The sequence below is a fragment of the Garra rufa genome, chromosome 17, assembly GCF_049309525.1.
Source record: "Garra rufa chromosome 17, GarRuf1.0, whole genome shotgun sequence".
In the NCBI taxonomy this organism is placed as follows: Eukaryota; Metazoa; Chordata; class Actinopteri; order Cypriniformes; family Cyprinidae; genus Garra; species Garra rufa.
Window position 1 is genome coordinate 35,124,278 of NC_133377.1, and position 11,115 is coordinate 35,135,392.

Below are 11,115 nucleotides of genomic sequence, written 5' to 3' on the forward strand. Positions count from 1 at the left end.
GTCTTTCCATTGGATGTGGGCACTGAAAGGTTTCAAGACTCTCGGCGGAGGAAGAGATTTTCATTACTGGCCATCATTACTGCTTTCCCATTGTCTCTGAATACTGTGTCTGTTCCGCTCGGCTCGTATGAAACGTTTGGAGAGCAGTGACTGTCCGCAGAGCATCAAGATTGAAATGGTTGAAAAGCTCCTGGATACCCAAAGCTAATCAAAGCCGTCAACGCGCTTCTCTTGGACGACGTTTCTTTCACAGAGTTCAGCATCCCAAGCGGACGTAGTGGAAGGTCCTGGCTCTCTGTTCAAGCAGCAAATTCACATCAATTTATGAAACAGGAACCAGGGGGGTCGTATCCATTCACCCTTGGCAGCCTAGCACCAGTTGAGGCCTGAACTCACCCCCAACTTTGACCCTCAGTGTTCCGCACCTCTCACTGCTTCGAAGTCAAAGTCTGCTTGCCAAGTGAAATGAGAACCCTGCTTGGTCAATGTCCCATCATTCACTTTCTTTGCATTGTTACTACCAAATCGGCTTGTAAAATGAACCCACATAGCAAAAAGCCTGCCTAACCTAACATTGCAAATTCTAACATATGAAATAATAGTAAAAAAAAAATCTATTTTTTCAAATAGAGGAGTTTATTGAACCTTTAGACAAAATATACATATAAAAAAAAAAGGTTTGCATACACTACCAGTCAAAAGTTTTTGAACAGTATGGTTTTTAATGTTTTTTTTAAAGAAGTCTCTTCTGCTCACCAAGCCTGCATTTATTTCATCCAAAATACAGCAAAAACAGTCAAAAAAAAAAAAGTTTAAAATAATTTCTATTTTCATATATTTTAAAAAGTAATTTATTCCTGTGACTGTAAAGCTACATGTTTAGCATCGTTACTTCAGTCACATGATCCTTTAGAAATCATTCTAATATTCTGATTCGCTGATCAAAAACATTTATTATTATTATGTTGAAAAAGGCTGAGTAGAATTTTTTTTTCAGGTTTCTTTGTTGAATAGAAAGTTTAGAAGAACAGCATTCATCTGAAATAGAAATCCTTTTATTTAGCTTTTTATTTGAGATAAATTGCGGATCTTTGGATCTTTCTGTTTATCAAAGAATAATGAAAAACTAATTTAAACTTTAACAGTTTTAAATATTGATTGTAATAATAATATTAAATGTTTTTTTTAACAGCAAATCAGCATATTATAATGATTTTGACCTGAAGGATCAAGTGACAACGAGTAATGATGCTGAAAATGTAGCTTTGATCACAGGAATAAATAAAATTTTTGAATATATATAAATAGAAAGCAGTTATTTTAAATAGTAAAAATATTTAACAATATTACTGCTTTTGCTATATTTTGGATCAAATAAATGCAGGCTCGGTGAGCAGAAGAGACTTTTTAAAAAAACATTAAAAATCATACTTTTAAAAACTTTTGACTGGTAGTGTATGTGTTTTTTGTTGAGTATCTGTGATGGATTAGATATTTTTATATGAGCTTTTTATGGCTCATATAGTATAAATAGAATATGGAGAAGGATGTTACGGACCTCGTATTTTATTTAGAGAACAAAAAACATTTCAGATTTATTCAGATCCTCAAACTGACCAAAAATGTGCAATTTAATGCAGATGGTAGTGTTTATATGGCCTAAAGTAAAAAGAAATTGTAATAGCTTGTAATGTAAGTCGATGAGATCTAATGGCATAGCAGACTACTTGCATAAAATGCATTTAAATATTAGTTTTCACACAATATCTCACAATATATCTTAGTAAGCTAGTATTTAGGTGCTCAGATTTATGCTCAAAGCACTTTAGTTTCAATATATATATAATGCAACGCAATGATTATTCAGAGATGAACATAATAAACGCTACTCAAAAGCGTCAGGTTTTGGGTTAGATAATCATATTTAACATGATTTCTAGACATTTGTGACCTGGTTATATTTGTAGCAGTAGCCAACAATACATTGTATGGGGCAAAATTTTCAAAATTTTCTTTTATGCCAAAAATCATTAGGATATTAAGTAAAGATCATGATCATGTATGAAGATATTTTGTAAATTTCCTACCTTAAATATAGCAAAAGTAGTAATATGCATTGCTAAGAACTTTATATTTTCTCAATATTTTTTGTACTCTCAGATTCCAGATATTCAAATAGTTGTATCTCTGCCAAATATTGTAAAAAGTTTATTTATTCAGCTTTCAGATGATGTATTAATTAGTTTAAAACCCTTATGACTGGTGTTGTGGTCCAGGGTCACATTTCTAGAATGAAAAGATAGATGGCGTGTATTAGTTTGTGTACAACAGGTTTTTCAGCAAATCTTTGGTCATGTTGCATATTAAATACGATCTAGTAAGCTTTATAGTGTTAAAATTAAATCTTAGAAGTTTTTAGGCACCATTTCCACCAAAACGTTCTGTATGGAAGTCAGCGTACATGTTAAAAGTGTAAGAAGTACAGTACACCGTAGACCTTTGACCTTTTCCGGTATCCTTACCTAGTTGGCCCGAGGTGTTTTCTCGCACCCTAGTTGTATTCTATTCTGGAGTTCTTGTTAAAAGCACCGGCGGCGTCTAATGTGTGTGTAGTTTCTATGCTTCTCTTTGTCTTTTCCCCCCAGCACGCCATTCACTTGAGCGTTTCAGGGAAGAAAATGATTAATATGTTTTTTACTTCGGCAGACACGGGCATGGATTTTTACGAAAACGTCTGCGCTATTAAAATACAAAGAGTGGTTTTGTTCTCCCGGATCCATTGGATCGAGCCGCTCTTTAGATTTATCAAATTAGACTCAAGTGAATGTGGGTGGTGTTCTGTTGCACATGCAGCAAGGTAAAAGGGGGGGATTTAAGGGCTGTATCCCACCGGGAGCCATTGGTCCCCACACAGACCTCACACCCACGCCGTACCTTCCAGATCACAGTCAGGCCAATAATTCCTCCCTCTGGCAGGAGTCAAGCAAACGTGCAAGCTATTTGGAGCCGTAAACTGAACGAATGTATTCCTGTGTGTGTTTCAGAGGGGAGAAGCGGCTCGAGCAGAGGATTGTGCAATATCTTAGGTTTTATCCCATTTCTCTATTATTATTATTGATTAATTTACTGTTACTTATATTTTGAGTTATTTTTGGCCTTTATGCCACTTGCTTTTCTGAAAAAAAAAAAACTATTGTGAAATTGAGTCATGGCAACTTCTAATGAAATTGTGCCCATTCAAAACTTTTAAACTCAAAAAAATTCAATACTTGGCTTCAACATGTATTCTCCTTATCTAGTCTTGTGCAAGCATGCTGGGGTCTAGAAATATAGTGCCCAATTTTAAAACAGTTTGCTACAAAGTTGCTACAATGTTTTTTTTATTCGGTTGAGTTTAAATTACACACAGTATTAAAGGGGGCATAACACACACAGTTTCAACCTAACTTATGTTAAACTTGAGTACCTATAGGATAGTACTGCATCCTTCATATCTCCAAAAAGTCTTTAGTTTTATCATATTTACAAAAGAAAGATACAGCTTTACGATTCTCTCCTGGAGGCTCGCCATGGGTGGAGCTAAAAATTGACGAGCACTTGCGCACCGATTGCCAACAAAACACAAACATTTAATGCCGTTTCACTTACCATCTGCAGTTCTGAATCATGACCGGGGTCTTTTATAGCTGGGACCACTCCATATTTCAGTATCAAACGATGTGCAAATCCAGCAATGAACTGGGCTTTATTTATAAAACGTTTGTCAGCAAACACACTTGCAAAACTCTGTTTATCATCCACTGTACTGGGTTCTTCAGAAAGATGAGCAAGGTTATCTTTGCCTTACAACCAAAACCACACTCCTTTGAGGGATTCTTGCCGAGTAAGTTCTGTGCAGCAGTGCAGCCGAATGAAGCGCGTTGATGGGTGCGCTCTTGATCTCACTCTGGTTGATGTGTGCGTGTTCGCGCTCTTTCGGGAGAAATGCCCATACAAGGAGTTCCACCATTCAGGACATCATGAAGAGCAATGATTGAAAAAAAAAATTGACAACTTGTAAGTGTAAGTGTGTATTCGGCACAAAAATACTCCAAATCGTTTTTTGAAACTTTGGCCATGTTTAGCATGAAAAATTAATTGGTTAAAGTACTTCTGGGCCCCAAAAAGTGAGAATTGTTGTACCCTATTAAGCTTATTTTCTTTTTAACCCATAATATTGCTTTATGGTTAAAAACTAGCTACCTGAAGTTCTAACTGCCATAGTGATACAGGAATACCAGTTAAGTATTTGCAAATGCACCATATGCATGGAGTAGGCTTCTGGCCACAGTGAGTTGTCAGAGAATAGACGAAAACGATATCGATCAGCAAACGCTCAGCACTCGTCCGGGCTGTTGTCCAAAGACCCCGCGATGGATTGAAAAGTCTCGGTTGCCTTCTAAGGATGAAGTGATTTCCAAACCGTTCCTGTCTGAGGACACAAAGGTCTTCTTTTAGCCCAGCGCGCTCCGCTGAAATCAATAGGCTGATAAAATTGACAGATCGCCGGTAAATTATGTGGAATCTTGGCCTGACACGCCGCTGTCAGCAGGAAATTTCTTTTTAATAGTCTATTTAAGGAGAAGCGGGATGTGTTTTTCTTAGTCAGGGGGGAATGTTGATCCAGAGGGCCTGGGGTGGGGGTCAGACGGGGAGGAGGCGCTCGGGTAAATCGCGTGCCGGTCAGACAGAGCAAAAGGGACCCCAGGCTGCGGACTCTTGCAGGTGTGTGGAGGTGGGGGGTAGGCGTTGGAAAGCTGGCTTTTTTTTTTCTTCGAGAGCAGCCAAAGTAGCCACCTGTCGTTCCACAGTTTTTAGGACTTCCTTTTCATCCGGTCTTCAGCACAACTCCCAGTTGGGCCAGCATGCATCCTGCCAGAAGGCCTGATTGAAACCAACTGCCAGCGGGGGCTGCCTCAGGAACTCCAGGCGAGGACATGAATGGAGATACGGAGAACGGCGTGCGCTGACTGTTTACCTCAGATACAGGAAGGAGATGAGCTAGACTTCTCAAAATCCCACGACTGCAGTTCCATTCAAAAATCTTGTCAGCTCCCTGTTGTGTGCTTCATACACCCAGACAGCATCCTAAACAGAATTTCGTAAGTGGTTGATTTGGAGCGTTCGATGTAGGCAGCAACCTAGTGTTTCGTACAAATAATGACTCACATAAAGCAAATCTTGAATCAAAATATTTCTTTGTAAAGTTACTTTTTGTAGTGTTTATTCAGTGGTTTACTCAGCCAGAATTCATGGGCAGTTAATTTGCAATTAATTACATTAATTCATCAGCACATCATGTAATTAATTAGAATAAGAATTTTAATCACTTTACAGAACTATTTGTGGAAAGGAGTTCAGTTAGGAGGTCACACACAGCTTCAAATTAAAAGTTAGAAGCTCATTTACAGTTATAAGGCCTGAGGAGGCTCATGTGAAGTCATACAGGACTAAAGTCAGTCAGTTGAGTTTGTGGCAGAACCTTTTACATTGCTTGAATATTGTTCTCTTGTTGTCTTTTACTGCATGTGATAAATAATGCTTAGTAGAACTGAAATGAAATTCATTATAAGACAATTCATTAAAACTAGGGGATGTACAATATTAAGCCTTTCTCCTCAAGCTTGTGAAAAAACAAGCATGTCAGATTTTGCACTCCCCGTGACGTAGGAAAGGGATCTTAGTATAATATTTCCATCCACGGCGCTGCCGTTGTGTTTTGCAAGCGACAAAAATGTACCAGTATTAACACCATGGCAAACGTCCTTTGCCATAACAAAGGACGCTAACTGTTCTCTCTTTGGCTGCACAGATGTACACATTTAGAGTCCCAGCTTCAGAGAAGACAAGAGAGCAGTGGATTTATTAATTTGTTTACTGTATATTATGCTGCTGCTGCCACACAGATCTAATATAAACGTGATTTCTCTCCCGGCTGTTTACCTTCATGGACATAACCAACTGTTTTTGTGTGTTTTGAACACAAACTTGTGTATTTGACCGTTTAAGCGCAATAAGACATGAAAGAGAACTTGGTTTAGTACTCACATGCCGTGTGACAGCCGCTTTCTGTGTGCGTGGTTAAGATGTGTGCGCTCAGAAAACCCTATATCAGAAGTTTAAACTAATATGGTTTAAAATGCATGATTTCAGCGTGATAGACATGATAATCAAAACCAAACAAATGTTTTTGCCATCTGAGGTACGAGCTGTAAAGGCACAGTCCTGTTCTGGAAAAGAGAGCAGGGAGCAACAACTCATTTGCATTTAAAGAGGCATGCATGTAAACGGTGTTTCTGCCTTTATTTAGAATAGACATTTTCAAAATGATATAATAAATGGTCAGTGGGGTATTTTGAACTGAAACTTCAGACACATTCTGGTGACACTTGAGACTTATTTTAGATATTGTAAAAAGGGACATAATAGGTCTCCTTTAAGATACTTGTGTTTCTGAATAAGCAAAGCAATAACTCAAAGCTATAAAATCATGAGTTAGTTTTGATTTCAAGGTCAAAAGCTATAGCTTACATGAATAAAAATCACAAAGATGACACTTGTAAGTTATACAAATAGATAAATAAAGGAGATATAAAAGATTTTTAGAATTTTTACTCTTTTGATGCAGATGTTAAATCTACAAATGAAAAGTTACCACTGCATCAGTTGTTGTTTTTTAATGGTTATTTTCAAAGCTTTCAATGTACTCTTATTATAAAAATAACTTTATTGTTGTTTTAGTTCTAACAAGTAAGTTTTTGCTCAAACCTAGCCAAAAGTGGAAAAAAAATATATAATCTCTGTACAGGAGAGACTTGCAAAAATCCATTATCGTGCATCCACTAGTTCAAACATTTCATAATAAACCTGCATTACAATGTTTATTATGCTCCACAGCGCACTAGGTTTTGGAACAGAGCTTTTATCTCTTTTATTTTAGCAGAGACATTTTTTCCGCATTGTGTTAAAGGTGCTTGATGCATGTGTTTGTACAACCAAGGTGGAAAAATAACTAAAGGGAAAAAAGAAATATGGCCCATTACCACCTTGGCCTCTAGCGTCTCTCAGGTTCTGACGTAGATGCCTTCTGTCATACTTTCTGTGAACCTGTCCTCAAAATTGAGAACAAAAATATGCTTTTGCAACCATACGGGCAAATGGCTCGTCGGGGCTTGCAGGACAGCAGAAGGAAAAAAACGCTCACTGGGATGCTTCGGTTAATGATATAAAGGAAAAGTCAAGCGCTACGCTCTCGTGGATTCGATTCGATGGCTTTCTCTTCTGTTATACGACCAGAGTCGTCATGTAGAAAAGCTTCAGGGCCTCATTAGATATTTAATTTTCAATAAATAATGACTTTCTCTGAATGATGTACCGGATGCTCCGAGGCCAGGTGGGAAACCCATTTTAAACCTACGTTGCCAGAACGCAAACTTTCCACATGCGTCCTCCAAGGTTAAAGCCCCGTGTGCGAAGATCTGCAGATTATTTATTTATTGAGTGGTGTGGTGGTTTTTTTGCTATAAGTAATGAGCGCTTGACCTTTCGGCGACCTCTTTTGTGGTTTCGCTATTTTAGAAATAATGATGGGATTTCCTTTTATGGCCTTTGGTTTCTCTATAAGAAGTTGGGAAATTAAAAGTGGGGTCTGCAGCTGCAGGTCTGTCAGGTGAGCGAATCCGTTCCTTCCGGTCGACTGCATGGCACCGTCTTTTTTGGGTACTACGGACGGGACAGGAAGGGACGGGACGGGACAGCAGCGCTCTGATGCTGAACAGACCAGAATCGGGCCTGTGCAGCTGTCATCTGTTAGCCATCCTCCAGACGGTCTCGTGGGACCCGGGGGAGGCTGGATTATTACCCCCACGTCCAGCCTTTCATGGAAAGAACTGCGTCTGCTCTGGTCATCGGCCTGCTCTGTTTTCAAACTGTTTAGGCCGGTAATGAGGGGGACAATGTGTTTTCAGGATTCGGTTCTTGTTGCTTCCAATTTGTAACTTGACATCGGTGAATGTGTGGTGTAGAGCCGATGTCTGTGTTCATTTGAAGTGAATAGCATTATGAGTTCTGTACAAAAGCATTCACTGGCTCATTTCATGGTATTAAACTTGTGGTAGGTAAATATCAACATGATTCAAAGATAAAAATCACAACAAAAAACTGATATGGTGCTTTTGTTTTATAGTTAGAGGAAACGTACGTTCATACAAGTTTGTTTGGATGCTGGTTGTGCGGTGATATAATTCAGACACTTCTTAGCAGATTAATCAACTGGTAACTGATCATTTTCATTATTTTCACTGGATCATAATGGTGTCCGTTCGAGTACAAAGTTGATAGTTCTCCTTGAGTGCTTTCCAAAATATACAAAGTCGTCTCGCCAATGAATAAACAGTTTTGGTTTTCAACTTTTTTCTCTGAATTGAGTAAATGGTGTAATTTAGTTCTTCTTCACACTGTTTAATTCACATTTGCTGGCATGTATATACAATTAATTGTATAGCAAATATAAAAAAAAATATGCCGTTGTGCTTTGGGCGACCTAAGTTTGAATCCCACCTCTTGGACCTTTCCCAATCCAGTCTTAAAAATATATTATAATAATATGTAGTACATTTAAAATATTGTATCATATTAAAAAATATATATTTTAATTTTACATTGTATAATCATATCGATTATACATTTTTTAACTTTCTAAAATTATTTTAGTAAATATATTTTGTTAATATATATTTAAAATATTTTATATTTTAATATATACAAATATTTTATATTTTTATATATAAATAGATATAGATCGATAGATATACATGTAAAATATTTTATCACATTTATATCATAACAATATATTATTTTACATTGTATAATAATGCAAATTATAATTTTTTTAACATCTTACATAATTACATAATATATATATATATATATATATATATATATATATATGTATATGTATATGTGTGTTTTATATTTGATGAAATAATATTAGATTTTTACATTTATATATTTATACATTATAAATTATTTTAGCATTTATATTATATAGCAATATATTATAATTTTTCAGTGTATAATAATATAGGTTATACATTTTTTAACATCTAAAAATTATTTAAATTGTTTCATTAAAAAAAAGTGTGTGTGTGTATATATGTGTGTGTATGTGTATATATGTGTGTGTATGTATATATATGTATATATATATATATATATATTTATTTATTTATTTATTTATCTATCAGCATTGGTCATGTTAATTTATAACACTTTTCAATTATTATACACATTTCATTCTTATCACAATACACTATTTCAAAATGTACTTTTACATTGTTTCCATTTAGGTGTCCATTTTTTTTTTTTATTTATTCTGTAGTCAATCATATTTGGAGCTCTACTAGTATTTTCATGAGTGACTACAATGGATAGCTTTCTTTTTTCTTAAATCAGATGTGATATTTTAATGCATTGTCATTGCTGATTACTTCTTTTGTCATTGTTATTCGTCAGTGTGAGTGTTGATGTCTGTAGTAGCTGGATGTGAGGCTTGCGTCAGACCCACAGGTAACCGGGTTCATGTGTGTCGATATAGAGCAGTTCTGTGAGATATGAGGGGATGACAGAATGACAGACCGGGGTGAACAGAGGGGTAAGACTCAGTGGGATGCCGCCTAATGCTTTGCTTTCTGTCTTGCGTACCTCCACAGCCCCATCAGTAAAGATCACGTACCGCTTCATTGACACCAGACTAGTCTGATTTACTTTTAAACGAAAAACAATCGATAATACAGTTGAAAAACAATCTGCTCTCTGCTCTCCAATTAATGACACACCAGAGCTCCTATGTCTCATCGCGAGTTTTTGCCGTTCTTATTCCAGTCGCGGAGATTAACGGCAGATTTATTTATAAATGAAATCCAGATGGGGCGTTTAACAAAAGTAAAATAATTAGCTGTTTTTGCAATGGTCGAACTGAAATATCAGTGAAGCTCAGTATGAAATATCACCCATGAGAAGCTCTTTTGTGTTTATGTATTTTTTTTTCAGAAGAAGCTGAATGTTTTAGACATTAACTACAAAAACAATCACAAGATTAATTGCAGTTATTATAGTAACCTGATGTCAAAAGATTAAAACAAAGCTCTCACTTTTTTGATTAGTTTAACAAAGCAGAGTCTCATTTTAGTTACCTGAAAGGAGAGATGAAGTGATTTTAGTTTGGCGAGCAGGTGTGGAGGTTGTAGACGGTGATACGCGAGTCGAGACGCTCAAGACCAAGACAAAATTTGTCCAAACTTCCTCTCACCCTTTTTTTGCGCTGTCAGGGGTGGACACTGCCAGGACCACTGCCAAAAGCTTTACCTGCAAATCCCATCTGCGCCACCACACAGAACAGCTGTCTGTCTGACAGGCCTCACTTCCTGTGCCGTCCACCTCGGTTCTGGCGTCTGTTTCAGCTCACACTTACTCCTGTCCTCTAAATTTGAGCAACCATTGTAACAACCGTGTACCTTCTTTGCACTTTTTGGAAGGTAATGATTTCTTGCAACCTTGGCCTACCTGGTAGGTAGGTAGGTAGGTAAATAAATATTAAAAATATATTTTTTAATATATTTTTAAGCTTTTTCTTTTATTTTAGTTTTAATGCACTTTTAAAAATCTTTTATAAGGTAGTACTAATAAATAATGTGTACATTATATATTCCTTGTTTTATTTTTAATAGAGAGAGATTTTGTAGTATTATATATTTAATTATTATAATTATAAAAATTATATTATACTTTTTCCTTATTTTGTTTTATTTTATTGTTAATATACTTTTATTCATTTTTAAAATGTGTGTGTGTGTGTATATATAGATAGGTAGATGATAAACTTTTATAAAGTAGAACTTTTATGAAGTACAGAAAAATATTGTATTTTATTTCTTATATAAAAATATTTGTACATAATAAATACATAAATAAATAAATAAATATATCCTTATTTTTGTTTTATTTTTAATAAACATTTATTCTTTTTTATAGTGTGTGTATATATAGATAGACATATAGACATTAAGACATTAATAA

General features: G+C 35.9%; 1 protein-coding gene across 1 annotated transcript in view; it reads left to right on the forward strand.

Moving 5' to 3' along the window:
* Window positions 1-11,115, forward strand: part of bop1 (BOP1 ribosomal biogenesis factor) — a 94,797-nt gene that overhangs the window by 20,556 nt on the left and 63,126 nt on the right. The gene's annotated exons all lie outside the window — the stretch shown is intronic.